Here is a 16,059-nt window from a genome sequence, read left to right as displayed (position 1 = left end):
CACCGTCTTGTACGACGTGAAATTTGTTGTCTTGAGGCAGCAGTGCAGTCCAAGGACATAAAATTACAATAAAGTACAGAATTAATAGTGAAAAAGGGAATAATAAGGTCGTAACACACACACATCATGCTGGAGGAACTCACCAGGCCAGGCAGCATCTATGGAAAAGAGTACAGACGTCACTTCAGGACTGCTGAAGGGTGTCGGCCCAAAACACCGACTGTACCTTTTCCATTGATGCTGCCTGGCCTGCTGAGTTCCTCCAGCATTCTGTGTGTGTTACTTGGATTTCCGGCATCTGCAGATTTTCTCTTGTTAATAATAAGGTAGTGTTCACAGCTTCATGAACTGTTCAGAGGTCTGATGACAGAGGGGAGAAAGCTGTTCCTGAATTGTTAATTGCAGGTCCATGGGCTTCTGTACCTCCTTCCTGATGTTAGTAATGAGAAGGGGGATTGTGGTGGATGGTGAGAGCCCTTAATGATGGATGCTGCCTCTTGATGACATCCTCGATGGGAGGGAGGGGGTCACAAAACTGCAGATTTTATGCCGTATATGACGGTGACAATAAACCTGGTTCTGATTCTGAGATGAGGAGCAGTAACCTGGTGGCCGAGTTTGCAGCCGTCTGCAGCTTCTTGCTATGCTCTGCTTTGCATCGGAGTCACCGTACCAGGCGATGATGCAACCAGTTCAGAATGCTTTCCACTGTAAGTCTATAGAAGTTTGCGAAAGTCTTTGGTGACATACCAGGTCTCTTCAGATTCCAAGTTATACAGAGTCACTGGTATGCCTATTTCATGACTGCATCTATATGCTGGGCCCAGGATCGATCCTCTGAGATGCTGACATCCAGGAGCTTAAAGCTGCTCACCCTTTCCACCACTGATACCTCAATGAAACCGGTGTATGCACCAAGTGCTGACAAGGATAAGACGTAATCTAAATGACAAGGGAGTGGATTTGCCTTGGCTTCGACAGAAGGTAAAATTGACTTGTGGTACCATAAAGCATTGTAAAAGCAACTGACAGCAAGCTGTACCCTTGGGAATTCCGTAATTTTGATATCCTAATTCTCTCCGCACGTTTCTGGCAAGGAAAAGTGAAGTGTGCTTGGTTAAAATATGTTTACCAAAATTCATATCTGCAGATCCAGAAATATTCAGTTACACTAAGGCTTTCACTGGCCTACCATTTTTTCCCGCGGTTTGCTTATTCTGAGAGTATAACATACAAGCTAAGAAACTCACTGTTCACTTCAATTCACCATGAGGCTGGACAAAAGTGAATGGTAATGGAACAAATAAAAAAAACACAAAAGATGATTCTAGGAGAAAGAAAAGAGCACAATTATCATTTGAAATTGTTGAACCCTATACTTGATTCTTCATTTAATCTCTCCTGCCTTTTCACCCTGTCAGGCCTTCTACTCGTTTTTTTTTCCTGCTCAGGTTTTCAGTCCTATCTCCCCTGTTTCTCATACAGTTAAAGATCAATGCTAAAATTTCCTTGCTGAAGTTAGATGGCAACATAATACGGGAACCACTGTTGGATTGGCAATGAAAGGTCAGGAGTGCACAAACAGGTGGAATTGAACTCTGAACAAGAGATTCTGCCGTTGCTGGAAATCCAGAGCAACACATACAAAATGCTGAAGGAAGTTAGCAAGTCAGGCAACATGTATGGAAATGAATAAACAGACAACGTCTTGGGCCAAGACCCTTAATCAGGACTGAAAGGGAAGGGGGAAGATGCTAGAATAAGAATGTTGGGGGGAGGGGAAGGATGACAAGCTAGAAGGTGATAGGTGAAGCCAGCTGGGCGAGAGAGAGGGGTGAAGTGGGAATCTGGGAAGTGATAGGTGGAAAAGGTAAGGGCTGGAGAAGAAGGTATTTGATAGGAGAGGAGAGTGGACCATGGGAGAAAGGGAAGGAGGATGGACACTAGGTGGAGGTGACAGGCAGGGAGCAGAAGAAGTAAGAGGCCAGAGTTGGGGATTGAAAAATAGGGAAAGGGAGGAGGAAAAAATTACCAGAAGTTGGAGGAATCCATGTTCATGCCATCAGGTTGGAGGCTTTCTAGTTATGAGGTGTTGCTCCTTCAACCTGAGAGTGACCTCATTACTATAGAAGAGGTGGCCATGGATCGACATGTCAGAACAGGAATAGGGATAGGAATTAAAATGTTTGGTCACTGGGAAATCCAGTTTTTTGCATTTGGAGCAGACAAAACAGTCCCCCAATCTACATTGTGTTTCACCAGTGTAGAGGAGGCCACATCGGAATCATTGGATACAGTAGACGATCCCAACAGATTCACAGGTGGAGCGTTGCCTCAGCTGGAAGGACTGTTTGGGGCCCTGGATGGAGGTGAGGGAGGAGGTGAATGGCAGGTGTAACACTTCAGCCTCTTGCAGGGGTAAGTGCCAGAAGGGAGATTAGTGGGGAGGGACGAATGGACAAGGGAATCCCCGTGGAAAGCTGAGAGTGGGGAGGAGGTAAAGATGTGTTTGGTGTTAGGGTCCTGTTGGAGAATGATGTGCTAGATGCAAAGGCTCATGGGGTGGTAGATGAGGACAAGAGGAATTCTATCCCTGTTAAGATGGCAGGAAGATGGGGTGAGCGTGGATGTCCAGGAAACAGATGAGATGTGAGTGAGTATCAATGGGAGGAATAGTCTTTGAAGAAGGAGGACATGTCTGATGCCCTGGAAAAGAAAGCCTCATCCTAGGAACAGAAGTGGGATCAGAAAGGAACTGAGAAAAAGGAATGGAATTTTTACAGGATACAGTGTGAGAAGAAATGTAGTCAAGATGGCTGTGGAAATAGGTTTATAAAAGATATTGGTAGACAGTTTGATTCCAGAAATGGCGAATGAGAAGGAGGAGAGAGGTGTCAGAAATGGACCAAGTGAACTTAAGGGCACAGTGGAAATCGGAGGCAAAGTTGATGAAATTGATGAGCTCAGCATGGTGGCACGAAGCAGCACCAGTGCAATTGTCAATGTAGCCCAGGAAGAGTTGGGGAGCATTACCAGAGAAGGCTTGGAACACGGACTGCTCCACGTAGCCAATTTAGATGAATTCCGATCTATTTTCCATTTCTCTCCTGTAGTGTTTCTTAATGAATCATCTCCTCTGCTTATACTTTCTCCAATTTTTGCCTTCTTTCTGTGTCCATGTTTGTTTCTTTTAATGGTCACTAGTTTTGATTACTCTTTAATTTTGTAGTCACTGTCTTCCCTCCAATTGATTTCAATACCTGCATTCTTTATGATTAATATTTATTGCTCTCTCCTGATAGATTAAACGAGGCTGTTTCTCCAGGTGGATAGAAGACTGACAGAAGAACCATTTTGTCATGTATGCCCTATCACAGGAGGTAGGTTATTATTATCCAGCAGACCATGGTAGAGAAACAGAAAATCTGGCATTTCTTTTAACTAGCACTAATTCACCTTTACTTTTCTTTGCAGGTTACAGGAGTGCGAATCCCACTGCTCTGCAATTTGGAAAGCAAAACTACCTCTACATCATTTACAAATACCAGTAACAAAGTGACAGCTACCGATAATAATCTCCAGTTCCTATTTGCTTTTCACTTCCATCTGTCGTACACTTGCCTTTTGTTTCAAACACTTTTGCCTTGTCTCATTCTTGAACTGCAAGGAATAGATCTCTAGGGTTAATCATACAGTCATAAAACACTCTTGTGCAAATTCTTAGCACTGACATTTTGCAGGATGTTGCCTGTTCTACTTGTGACCCTCAGATTCTGTTGCCTGTGTAAGTCTAGGGAAGACAATCTCTGGCCCCGCCAAACACGTGAGATTGAGGTGCAAAACCTGTTTGTGTGGATGCTGTGTGATGTGTTACCCTGTTACAAATCAGTACCACAAAATAACAGACAGTTTCATCATCATCAGGTGGCGTGCCCAGTTTGAGCTTTGACTGCCATGGTCCACACACTCCTGTTTCGGGTCAAGTGGATCAATTCATTGGTATTCATTTCCAGTTCTCTGGCTGCTGTCTCCATCATCATTTGTCTTCGCCTTCCTCTTGCTTTCTTCCCTTCAGTCTTTCCCATGATTACCGTGCATTCTAACTCCTCTTTCCCAATCACATGTCCAATGAAGTTACGTTGCCTTTTCATGATCTCATACATTATTTCTCTTTTTATGTTTGCTCTGTTCATGACATCCTCGTTAGATATTTGTTTCGTCCATGATGTTCTTTGCATCCTCCTCAAAAACCACATCTCTGCTGCTTCAATTCGTTTCCTCATGCTTCTGGATATTGTCCAACATTCTGAGCCATATGACATAACTGGATAAACGTAACATTTCAGTCCTCTGAGGCGGGTTGTCATGTCTAGTTTAGTATTTGTCAGTATACTCTTCATTCTCGTAAAGGTGTCTTTTGCCATCCCTATTCTTCTTTTGATGTCCATGTCGCACCTGCCATCTTATGTCACCCAGCTTCCTAAGTAGCAAAAGTTCTGTATTTGTTTTATGTCTTCCCCGTTTAATTTCAGCCTGCAAATAGGATTCTCCTTTTTTTTGGATATCACCATACATTCTGTCTTTTTGCAATTGATAGACAGACCCATTTTTGCACTTTCTCCAGCAACTATATCAATTAAGTTTTTTAGTTCTTCCTCCGTACTTGCAATTAACACAGTGTCATCCGCCTATCTGAAATTATTGATGTTTTCACTGCCAACTTTGATTCTCAAGATGTCTCTTATTTTTTGTAATATTGTTTCACTGTACACATTAAACAAATCAGGGGGGAAAACACAACCTTGTCTAACACCTCTCTTGATTTTCGTAAACTGACTCACTTCTCCATCTATTCTTACAGCGGCAGTTTGTTCCCAGTACAGATTTCTGATTAGGCAGAGGTCTTTCGAATCTAGATCTAGAGTTTCCTGTAATATTTCAAATAACTTATTGTGCTTCACTTCATCAAATGCTTTTGCGTAGTCGATAAAACTACAGTATACCATAAAAACAGACAGTATACCATATGCAATTAAGCGATTTATCTTTATAATTCTTAATTTGACTAAAGGGTTAGTAAAGAAAAACAAAAAGGAAAAGGCCCATTTTAGTGAAACAGTCTAATGTGCACAAGTTAGAGCTCACGGTTTCCCTTCGTCGGTCCTCCACAACTTCCCTGGGCTTCGTTGACTCCTGGCCCCACTCCAAGTCCATTCCTTTCTGGTGTCTACAACCTCTCCTTTTTGGCCCCTTCTCTCTCAATCTCTCGCCAAACAAGAGACCTAGATCACCTCGGTGTTGGGCACACAGCAGGAAAACACACTCCCCCATTGGACGGCTCACATTCCAAAGCACCCGTTATCTCTAACCATAACCCAAACACGGCTCCTACAGAAAGACCATTACATTAGCAGTGAAACCTTTCCCAGGGTGTTACATACTATTCTCTTGCAATGCTTGTTGAGTAATCGGAGTCAGGTTGATAGAAGGCTGTTCAATTCCACTAAAGGGCTACAGATCGTTCTCGGATATTAAGCAGTTCTGAGTCTTGGAACCTTAAAACTGCATGGTTTATCCGTGAACGGCTGCATTCTAGGCTGGCTGACTGAAAGCAATAACAAATACACGGGCAATTGGACAAACCAATTGAGTAGGTATTGAAGGATCTTAAGGCCAGAATACTGGTTTGAATGAGTGTTAATTGGGGTGTGAAGGTAGTGGTGGAGTGTCAGTATAGTGCAGATAGAAAGGAACAAGCATGGGGACATGCTGATGGATACCTCTAGACCAACATTGTTCACTAACAGACAGACAATCGTGTAATTTATGACAACAATAGAGCGGTTGATATCATTTACTCGGACTTTCCGATGGCTTTTGACAAGGTACCTCACAAGACGTTAATAATCAAATTACAAGAGGTAAGGATTCAGGGTAAGGTGTGCAAATGGGTGCAAAAACAGAAAACAACAAGTTAGGGTGAGAGGACCATTTTCACACTTAGAAGATGTTAAAAGTGGGGTTCTGCAGCGACTGGTTTTGGGGCCACTGCTGTTTTTAATTCACATGAATGATTTGGATAAGCACATAACAAATAAACCAGTAAAGTTTTCCGATAACAAAAAATTAAGGGGAGGACTGATAATATTCAGGCAGCAGAATCGATACAGTGAGATCTAAACAAAATCCGGATGTAGTCAGATCAATGGCAGATGAAATTTAAAATAAATATTAGATTTAATATTAGATACCATGGGGGATCTTGAGTTAGAAAGTACACTGTATGAGAAGGATTTGGGCGTCCTAGTAGACTCATCACTAATCAACGTCTAGACAATGCACAGAAGCGATTAGGAAGGCTAATAGAATATTGGGCTATACAATGCGCTCAGTGGAGTTCAAGTCTAGAGACACTCTCTGTAAAGCTGTATAATGCCTTTGTGAGGCCACACCTTGAGTACTGTGTACAATTTTGGTCTCCATATTGTGTGAGGGATGTGAAGGCACTAGAGACAGCCCAGAGAAGGGCAACTAGACTCGTTCCAGGTCTGCAGGTTTGAGCTATGTAGAAAGATTGAAAGAATTAAATCTTTTTAGCCTAAGTAGATGTAGAATGAGAGGAGATATGATAGAAGTGATCAGAATCTTTAAGGGTATAAGTAAAGTGGTTGATAGCTGCTACTTCAAACCTAATCCATCAGCGAGGACACGGGGCCATAGGTGGAGCCTGGTTAAAGGGAAATTTCAGACAATGTCAGGAAGCATTTCTTTACACAGTGAGTTGTGGGCACATGGAACAAACTATCTAGTTGTGGAGTTGAGAGAAGTACCTTAGAGATTCCCAAATCTAAACTCGACAGTATTTTCAACACACTATGTTAATTGGAATTTGGCAAGCTTTGTTGGGTCAAATGGTCTGTTCTTGTCAAAAACTTTCTAATGTTCTAACTGAGTTTCAAAGCAATAATGTTAGGTATGCTAAACCACACTATTGTACAAAGCAAGGCTATCATACTAATTTACTTTGTTCGTATTATAACTAAACTGGCTATAAGCAGCTATGTAGAGAAAAAAAAATTCACCTCTTCCTCTGTTCCCCATTCTGGCCTCTTGCCTCTTCCCACCTGTTTATCACTTACTTTACAGTTCTGAAGAAGAGTCTCAGCCCGAAAAGTCAACTGTTTGTTCATTTCCATAGATGCTGCCTGACCTCCTGAGTTCCTCCAGCATTTTGTGTGGGTTGCTTTGGATTTCCAGCATCTGCAGACTTCCTTGTGTGTATGTAGTTAGTAATCTGGTTTTAGCTAGATCCAGAATTTGCTTCTTGGGATTGATGGCAATCTAATTAACCTCTTTTAGTGAAAGCACTTCCCCAGCGCTGTTGGAGATGTTCCAAGATTTAGATATGGTGTTGATAGAAGAATGATGGATGACATTTTCCCAGGCCAGATTACTGTGTTCTTGTGTGTCTGAAACCCTTGTTGTTCATTGTGATAGCGATCACAGATATGGAAGATGCTACTGGAATATGACTGTATGTCATTGTGTAGAGGCTGCACATGCAAACACTGTGCAGGCAATGAGTATTCAGGGTGGTGGATAGAGCACCAAACAAGAGGGCAACTTTATCCTGGTTACAGTCAAGCCTCCTCAGTGTTGTGGGATCTGCACTCATCCAGGCAGGTTGGGAGAATTCCATTACACTCCTGCCTTGTGCCATGCAAATGGCAGAAAGACTTCAGGATGCCAGCATATGAATCACTTGCCACTAGATAGCCAAACTTTGGTGGCCACAAAATTTATGTGGCAGGACTAGTTGAGCTTCTGATCACTGGCGACCCCCAGGCTTGAGATACATAGGATGTCTCAGTGGTGCTAATGCCATTGAATGTCAAGGATAGTTGATTAGGTGCAACACACACAAGATGCTGGAGGAACTCAACAAGTCTGGCAGTGTCTGTGGAGGGGAATAAATAGTCGATGTATCAGGCTGTTGTCCATCATCAAAATTGGAGAAGAAAAGGGAAGAAGCCAGAATCTTGTGTTTATGTAGGTAGTTAGCTCCTGTCTTATTGGGCTCCCTCATGCCCGAGTGTTATCTAGGTCTTGCTGCATGTAGGCATGGGCTACTTCACTTGCTGAAGAGTTGCAAGTGTAAATGATTGCTGGACAACGCACGAGTGAACATTATCACCTCTGGTTTTGTAAGTAAAGAAAGGTGATGGATGAAGCAGTGAAAGATGATTCAGACTGGAAGACCCCCTTGAGGAACTGCTGTAGGAATGTGAAGCAATTAACGAAAATCAGATCATCTGCATTTAATAGCCTTTACCACCTTTATTGTCATTATTCAGTGCTTTTGTCCTCACCTTCCCGGCAATTTAAAACATGCTAGTTTTCTAATATTCTCTAGTTCTAATGAATGGTTATCAACCTGAGACATCAACTGTGATTCTCTCTCCACAGATACAGTCTGACTGTCTTAGTACTTACAGTGTTTTTGGCTTTTATTTCAGATCTCAAAAGCTGCTCTTTTTTATATTTTAGATCAATGAAAATTGATGGCAAACAGCCAGGGATGACAAAGAGCCTTCTATTGATTTGGAGGATTGTGTAACAGAGTACAACATTTAGTCAATGCGTCATTTCCTGGTTATCAGCTACAAACTGAATCCCTGAAGAGCTGCAATAATCGTGTCATGGTTATTAATCCTACTATTCAAAGTGATCAGGCGCCAAGGGCACGCAGCTCATAGACAGTTGATGCTCATATTGATGGTGTTGTCAATAAATAAAATTGCCAAAATTTGTGGGAAATAGTATAATCGTAAAGTAGCACCAAGCACTGTCTGTAATTTCAAAGCTCTAAACTGTACACAGGGTTAAGATGCTGTACTTATTTACTATATTTTCACAACTCTAAATTTAGGTATTTAATGAAAATACATATTTTGATGAATAGTGTTTGTAGGAGTACAATGCAATATGAGAAGCAAGAATTTACTATAATAATGATAATAAATCTACCGGCAAGTGCCATCACTGTAAAACTAAAAGCAACTTCAGAGGTTTTGCAAATACAAATCTTAATGCAAAGATCAAAGTTATCAGTGAAAGTGTCCCCACACAGTCTGCACTGTTCAAATATTTGAGAAATAGATTGAATGGGAGTAAATTTAACATATTTACTAGATAATTGGACATCAGTAGCGCACAAACTTATTTACATCACATATAATCAGGGATGAGAGTTTAAAATAATAATTACTTTTTAGCAAATTATTTGGACCTGAAAAATTATTTTATACGTGTTTATTTTCCTTGCCTGAACATAGGGTCTTTAGAAATTATCTCTAAAAGGTTTTACATTTCATCTCATTTAATCATTAAATTTAAATGCTGTGCAAAATGTTTATAAGATCAATTAAAACTGCTTTGAGATATACAGTTTGAGCCTTAGTTAATGTGACTGGCTGCTCAGCTGGATTCGTAACATGGCATTTGTTGATGGCTGGAGAACTCAGAATTGATGCCTTACTGCAGCTCAGATTCAGATTAATTCATCACATGTACAGTACATTGAAAGGTACAGTGAAATGCTTTGTATCTATTAAACCAGTACATCCGAGGATGTGCTGGGGGCAGCCTGCGAGAGTTGCCACACATCCCAGCACCAACAAAGCATCCTCACAATGTCCAGCAGCACAACACAGAGCACAACAAATCAGAACGTACCAGGAGACAAAGCAACAACAGCAAAACAAGCCTCGTTCCCCCCTCCTGCTCACATGCACAGTCCTCTAGTCCCAGAACAGGCCATCTTCTTCAGCTTCCAGCAGACTCCTGTTTGCAGACGTTGTGCCTATTGTTTCAGCCTGCTCTTGCCTTACTGAATTTATTTCTTAATTAAAGTTCTGGTAAACAGTCCTCTCTTGTCATTTTCCACTATCATGCTTATATCCCGTTCACACCCTTTTTGCTTAAAATGACAATTTAATGGTTAGCGCAAAAGCACTGATTATTTCAATCAGATCATCTGATCTGCCTTAACCCATCTCCAAATGGTCTTTTATCCAACACTTCACTGCTCTGCTTTGAAAAACTCTAAACCCCTCATTCCTCCCTCAGTTCGGAAGGGTTACCCACTTGAAATATAACTGCTTCCTCTTTCCACCGATGCTGCCTAATTGGCTGAGTTCTTCCAGAATTTCTGTTTTATGGAGGTAGTTATGATAATTAGTAAGGGGCAAGGAGATATTGTGCTAGAACTGCTTTCAGATTGCCCGATATTGTTCTCAGCAGGAAGTATCCCACAGTTTCTTTAACCACATGCTTGTTAGATGGCAGGCTGCTTCTGCTACTGTGAGAGATGTGTTCTTCTTCTATTAACATCGAGAGTAAACGTGGACCTGCAGGGGTCTGCACTCTAGTCAGTATAGACAGTATGGTCCACGGTGTTATAAGGCCATTTGTCCAATTTCATCTTGTCATGTCTTGTTTTCAATGGTTCAGTATGAAGCTTGCCCTCTGATACAGGTTGGAGGGTCCGTACAAGTTTTCTCTGATTTCGTTAAATAGATTTTGCTGCATTAAAAAAAACAATATTGTTATCTGGTCAGCTTCTTCTGGCTTATTCGGTTTCTTTTCTTGTGCCAAAAATATCTGGCAGCCTCTAATACTTTGTTTCTATAATTCTTGGCTCCAATGACATTTTAGTGGCCTTCAGTGTTAATTCTAATTAGAGTAAGAATAACTTCTAAACAAATTAAGCTTCCCATTAATGAAGATATTGGTTATTGCCAGGACATTTTTGTCTCTGAAACAATATAAATTAGATTAAGTATATTTTGTTTCTTATTCATACTAATAGCAAATTATAATAAAATTTAAAATACCTATACTTGCTTAAATCTGACTTTTAGATCCAACTTTCAAATCAACCATGCTAAGATATTTTCCAACTTTTTTTTAAATGTGACTCTTGAATAAGTATTTTTCTGAGAATACATTTCTGCCAGTGCCACATACTAAGGGCTCAACTTTAGTAACTGTTACAGTAACAGATTATTTACACTCAAGAAAATGGGGACAAATGGAAAATGAATAGCAATTGGAGAGAATTCTTGGGAGACAAGATCCAAGAGCATTTGGAGAAGTGTAGTCTGATTAGGGATAGTCAGCATAGCTTTGTCAGGGGCAGGTCATGCCTCACGAGCCTGATTGACTTTTTCAAGAAAGTGACAAAACAAATTGATGAATGTAGAGCAGTGGATGTGGTGTATATGGATTTTAATAAGGTGCTTGGTAACCTACCAAGTTCCCCATGGTAGGCTCTTTCAGAAAGTTTGGAGGCAAGTAATCCAGGGAAATTTGGCTGCATAGGTTCAGAGTTGGCTTCCCCATAGAAGGCAGAGTTTAATAGTATATGGAGTATATTCTGCCTGGTGGTCTGTGAGTAGTGGTGTTCCACTGGGACGCGTGTTCTTTGTGACTTTCATAAATTACTTGGACAAGACAGATGACATGAAGGCTGGTGGTGTTGGAACTTGTTATGGTTTACAATGGGACTTTGACAGGGTGCAGAGCTGGGCTGAGAAATGGCAGATGGAGTTCAACCTGAAGAAACCTGAAGCCATGTAACAAGCATGTGGTTTGAAAGGTTGAACCTGATGGCAGAGTACAAAGTTAGCAGTAGGATTCTTAGCAGTGTGGAGGAACAGAGGGATGTTGGGGTCCAAATCCATAGATTCCTCAAAGTTGCCATGCAATTTATAGGATGGTTAAGAATAGGACTGGACAGGCTAGATGCAGGAAGATAGTTCCCGATGTTGGGGAAGTCCAGAACGAGGGGTCACAGTTTGAGGATAAAGGGGAAGCCTTTTAGGACTGAGATGAGGAAAAACTTCTTCACACAGAGAGTAGTGAATCTGTGGAATTCTCTGCCACAGGAAACAGTTGAGGCCAGTTCATTGGCTATATTTAAGAGGGAGTTAGATATGGCCCTTGTGACTAAAGGGATCAGGGGGTATGGAGAGAAAGCAGGTACAGGGTTCTGAGTTGGATGATCAGCCATGATCATACTGAATGGCGGTGCAGGCTCGAAGGGCCAAATGGCCTATTCCTGCATCCATTTTCTATGTTTCTATGTTTCTATGACGTATGGTGTGTTAGTCTTTGATAGTTGGGGGATTGAGTTCAAGAGCAGTGAGGTAATGTTGCAGCTCTATAAAACTCTGGTTAGACCACACCTGGAGCATGCCTTGTACTCTGACATCAGGTTCAATCTTTCAAACCATATGTTTGTTACACGGCCTCTTGGTGAATCTCCTGTGGTTCTGGGCACCTCATTATAGGAAGGATGTGGAAGCCTTAGGAAATTCACCAAGATGCTCCCTGGATTAGAGAACATGTCTTATGAGGAAAAGTTGAGTGATCTAGGGATTTTCAGTTTGGAGTGAAGGAGGATGAGAGGTGATTTGATAGAGGTGTATAAGATGATAGGAGGAAGAAAGTGGACAACCAGCACCTTTTTCCTAGGATGGCAATGCTAATCCGAGAGACACACTTTAAAGGTGGCTTGAGGAAAGTATAGGAGGGTTGCCAGAGGTTGTTTTTTAAACACATAGGATGGTAAGTGCATGAAACACATTGTTAGGTGTGGTGGTAGAGCAGATATATTAGAGACATTTAAGAGCCTCTTTGATAGGTAAATAAATGAAAGAAAAATGGAGGGCTATGTGGGAGGGAAGGGTTAGACTGTTCTTGGAGTAGGTTAAAACATTGTGGGCCAAAGGGCCTGTACTGTGCTGTACTGTACCTGGGCCTCTGTACCTCCCTCTGCAACTGGATCCTCGATTTCCTAACCGGAAGACCACAATCTGTGCGGATTGGTGATAACATATCCTCCTCGCTGATGATCAACACTGGTGCACCTCAGGGGTGTGTGCTTAGCCCACTGCTCTACTCTCTGTATACACATGACTGTGTGGCTAGGCATAGCTCAAATACCACCTATAAATTTGCTGATGATACAACCATTGTTGGTAGAAACTCAGGTGGTGACGAGAGGGCGTACAGGAGTGAGATATGCCAACTAGTGAACTGGTGCCACAGCAACAACCTGGCACTCAACGTCAGTAAGACGAAAGAGCTCATTGTGGACTTCAGGAAGGGTAAGATGAAGGAGCACATGCCAATCCTCATAGAGGGATCAGAAGTGGAGAAAATGACAGCTTTTGGGTGTCAAAATCTCTAAGGATCTAACTTGATCCCAACATATTGATGTAGTCATAAAGAGGGCAAGACAGTGGCTATACTTGATTAGGAGTTTGAAGAGATTTGGCATGTCAACAAATACACTCAAAAACTTCTATAGTTGTACCATGGAGAGCATTCTGACGGGCTGCATCATTGTCTGGTATGGAGGGGCTACTGCACAGGACTGAGAGAAGCTGCAGAATGTTGTAAATCTAGTCAGCTCCATCTTGGGCACTAGCCTACAAAGTACCCAGGACACCTTTAAGAAGCAGTGTCTCAGAAAGGCAGTGTCCATTATTAAGGACCTCCAGCACCCAGGGCATGCCCTTTTATCACTGTTACCATCAGGAAGGAGATACAGAAGCCTGAAGGCACACAATCAGTGATTCAGGAACAGCTTCTTCCCCTCTGCCATCCGATTCCCAAATGGACATTGAAGCTTTGGACACCACCTCACTTTTTTAATATACAGTATTTCTGTTTTTGCATATTTAAAAAAATCTACTCAATATACGTAATTGATTTACATAAGAACATAAGAAATAGGAGCAGGAGTAGGCCATCCGGCCCATCGAGCCTGCCCCGCCATTCAATAAGATCATGGCTGATCTCTCCGTAAACTCAGCTCCATCCATCTGCCTTTACCCATAACCTTTAACTCCCTTACTATGTAAAAACCTATCTAACTGTATCTTAAATATATTTAGTGAAGAAGCCTCAACTGCTTCCCTGGGCAGAAAATTCCACAGATTCACCACTCTCTGGGAAAAACAGTTTCTCCTCATCTCAGACCTAAATCTTCTCCCCTGAATCTTGAGGCAATGTCTCCTAGTTCTAGTCTCAACTACCAATGGAAACAACTTTCCTACTTCTATCTTATCTATCCCTTTCAAAATTTTGTATGTTTCTATAAGATCCCCTCTCATTCTTCTGAACTCAAGAGAGTATAGTCCCAGGCGACTTAATCTCTCCTCATAGGTTAACCCCTTCATCCCTGGAATCAACCTGGTGAACCTCCTCTGCACTGCCTCCAAAGCCAGTATATCCTTCCTCAAGTATGGAGACCAGAACTGCACACGGTACTCCAGGTGCGGCCTCACCAGTACCCTGTATAGTTGCAGCATGACCTCCCTGCTCTTGAATTCAAGCCCTCTAGCAATGAAGGCCAACATTCTGTTTGCCTTCTTAATAACCTGTTGTACCTGCAAGCTAACTTTTTGTGATTCATGCACAAGCACTCCCAAGTCCCTCTGCACAACAGCATCCTGCAATCCTTCACCATTTAAATAATAATCAGCTCTTCTATTATTCCTTCCAATAATGGAATGGTGACTGGTCTTGCAAGTATGGATTTACTAGTTTATTTATTATTATGTTTTATTTTATTGATTTTTTTTTCTCTCTCTCTCTCTGCTAGATTATGTATTGCATTGAACTGCTGCTGCTGCTAAACTAACAAGTGTTACATCACATGCCGGTGATAATAAACTTGATTCTGATTCTGACGTTACAGTAAGGCAAGGGTTAAAGTCCAGGTGAGGTAGACTGTAGCAGTGTGTAGCCAACCCAGACAAGGGAGACCTTTGAAATGAGACTGCCAGCGCCAGCCCTGCTCACTACAGATGAGATAGGCGAGGGGATTGCAGCAATGTATAATCAAATTAGATGAGTGGGGCCTCTGAAGTGTGATCTTTTCTAGAATGATCTTTGAAGGACACAACATTCCTTTACACAGTAGTGGGTGCCATAGACAGACAAGTTAGGAGTATAACAAAAGGATGTGAAACACACCCTAAGGGACAACTACTTTACTAACTTCAAAGTGTCATGGGTCTTCAACTTGTAGTTTCTATTAACTATTAACATCCCTATTGTGAATGGTGACTGGTCTTGCAAGTATGGAATTCCAACATACACAATTTACCAGATGGTCAATATCTGTAACTGTTAGACCAATTCTGTATAAAAATAGCAGATTTCTGTCCTGGCTTCAGAACAGTTATTTGGAGGTTCCATGGAGATGGCTAACCTTTGGCTTCGTTATACGCGAGAAAGGAATTCAGCCCCGGTAGCAGATCAGTCCTAAGTCCTGGGCTGCTCTAATTTGAGCAAGGGCCTGAGTCTGCTGTTGCGACACAAACTTCCTCCTGTGCGGCGTGGAGGAGTCAAGGTACGCCGCCTTAGCCACTGACATAGGAAAGCAGCAGCGTTAAAAGAAAGAGTTGCCCTGGTCCAGGTTGCGTCCCGCAGGAAGCACAGGAACAAGATGCTGCAGTCCGGGTCAGGTTGCAGGTATTCGCAAATAAAACCAAGTGAGGTGTTTTACGATCAACTAAAAACTGTAATGCATTTTATTGAACTGCAAAACCTGAACACGAAGCACGCTTAAAAGAAACTCTTTATGTAGCTACGTCACCACATCAGATCAACCTCTGAAAATAAAACCTCAACTCAGTGTTGGTGGTTGTGAATAATGTAGAGTTCCACCTATTACATTACCCGACACAGCCTCCACTGCCCCCACCCCAACCCCCAGAGTTCACTAAAACCACATTGTGAGCCTGTATGGAACTCTGCCCGGCTCGGGTCCAATGTTCCACGTGTGGAGGAACAGCAGGTGCCCCTGGCTCGTCCAGAGTGGTGATGTCAAGTTCATGGTCGTGTTGTGACGCCAGGGGCATGGCAGCAAAATCCTCCAAATCTTGGTGGGTTGGGGTAAGGCGACCTACCAAAACACGTTCAGGTTTTACCTCTCTTATCTCTGATAAAAGTCTTTTCTCCCCATTCCAAAACACAGAACAG

The 16,059-nt window shown here is 42.1% G+C and overlaps 1 long non-coding RNA gene across 1 annotated transcript; it reads left to right on the top strand.

Annotated features, from left to right (window-relative positions):
* Window positions 1-3,351: 3,351 nt before the first annotated feature.
* Window positions 3,352-8,875, top strand: LOC134355151 (uncharacterized). Its single transcript, XR_010019964.1, has 3 exons — window positions 3,352-3,380; window positions 3,475-3,555; window positions 8,548-8,875. It is a non-coding gene; the product is annotated as an uncharacterized LOC134355151 (long non-coding RNA).
* The last annotated feature ends 7,184 nt before the right edge of the window (window positions 8,876-16,059 follow it).

Source organism: Mobula hypostoma, chromosome 12 (assembly GCF_963921235.1).
Source record: "Mobula hypostoma chromosome 12, sMobHyp1.1, whole genome shotgun sequence".
Lineage (NCBI taxonomy): Eukaryota > Metazoa > Chordata > Chondrichthyes > Myliobatiformes > Myliobatidae > Mobula > Mobula hypostoma.
This window is presented reverse-complemented; position numbering and strand designations above follow the sequence as displayed.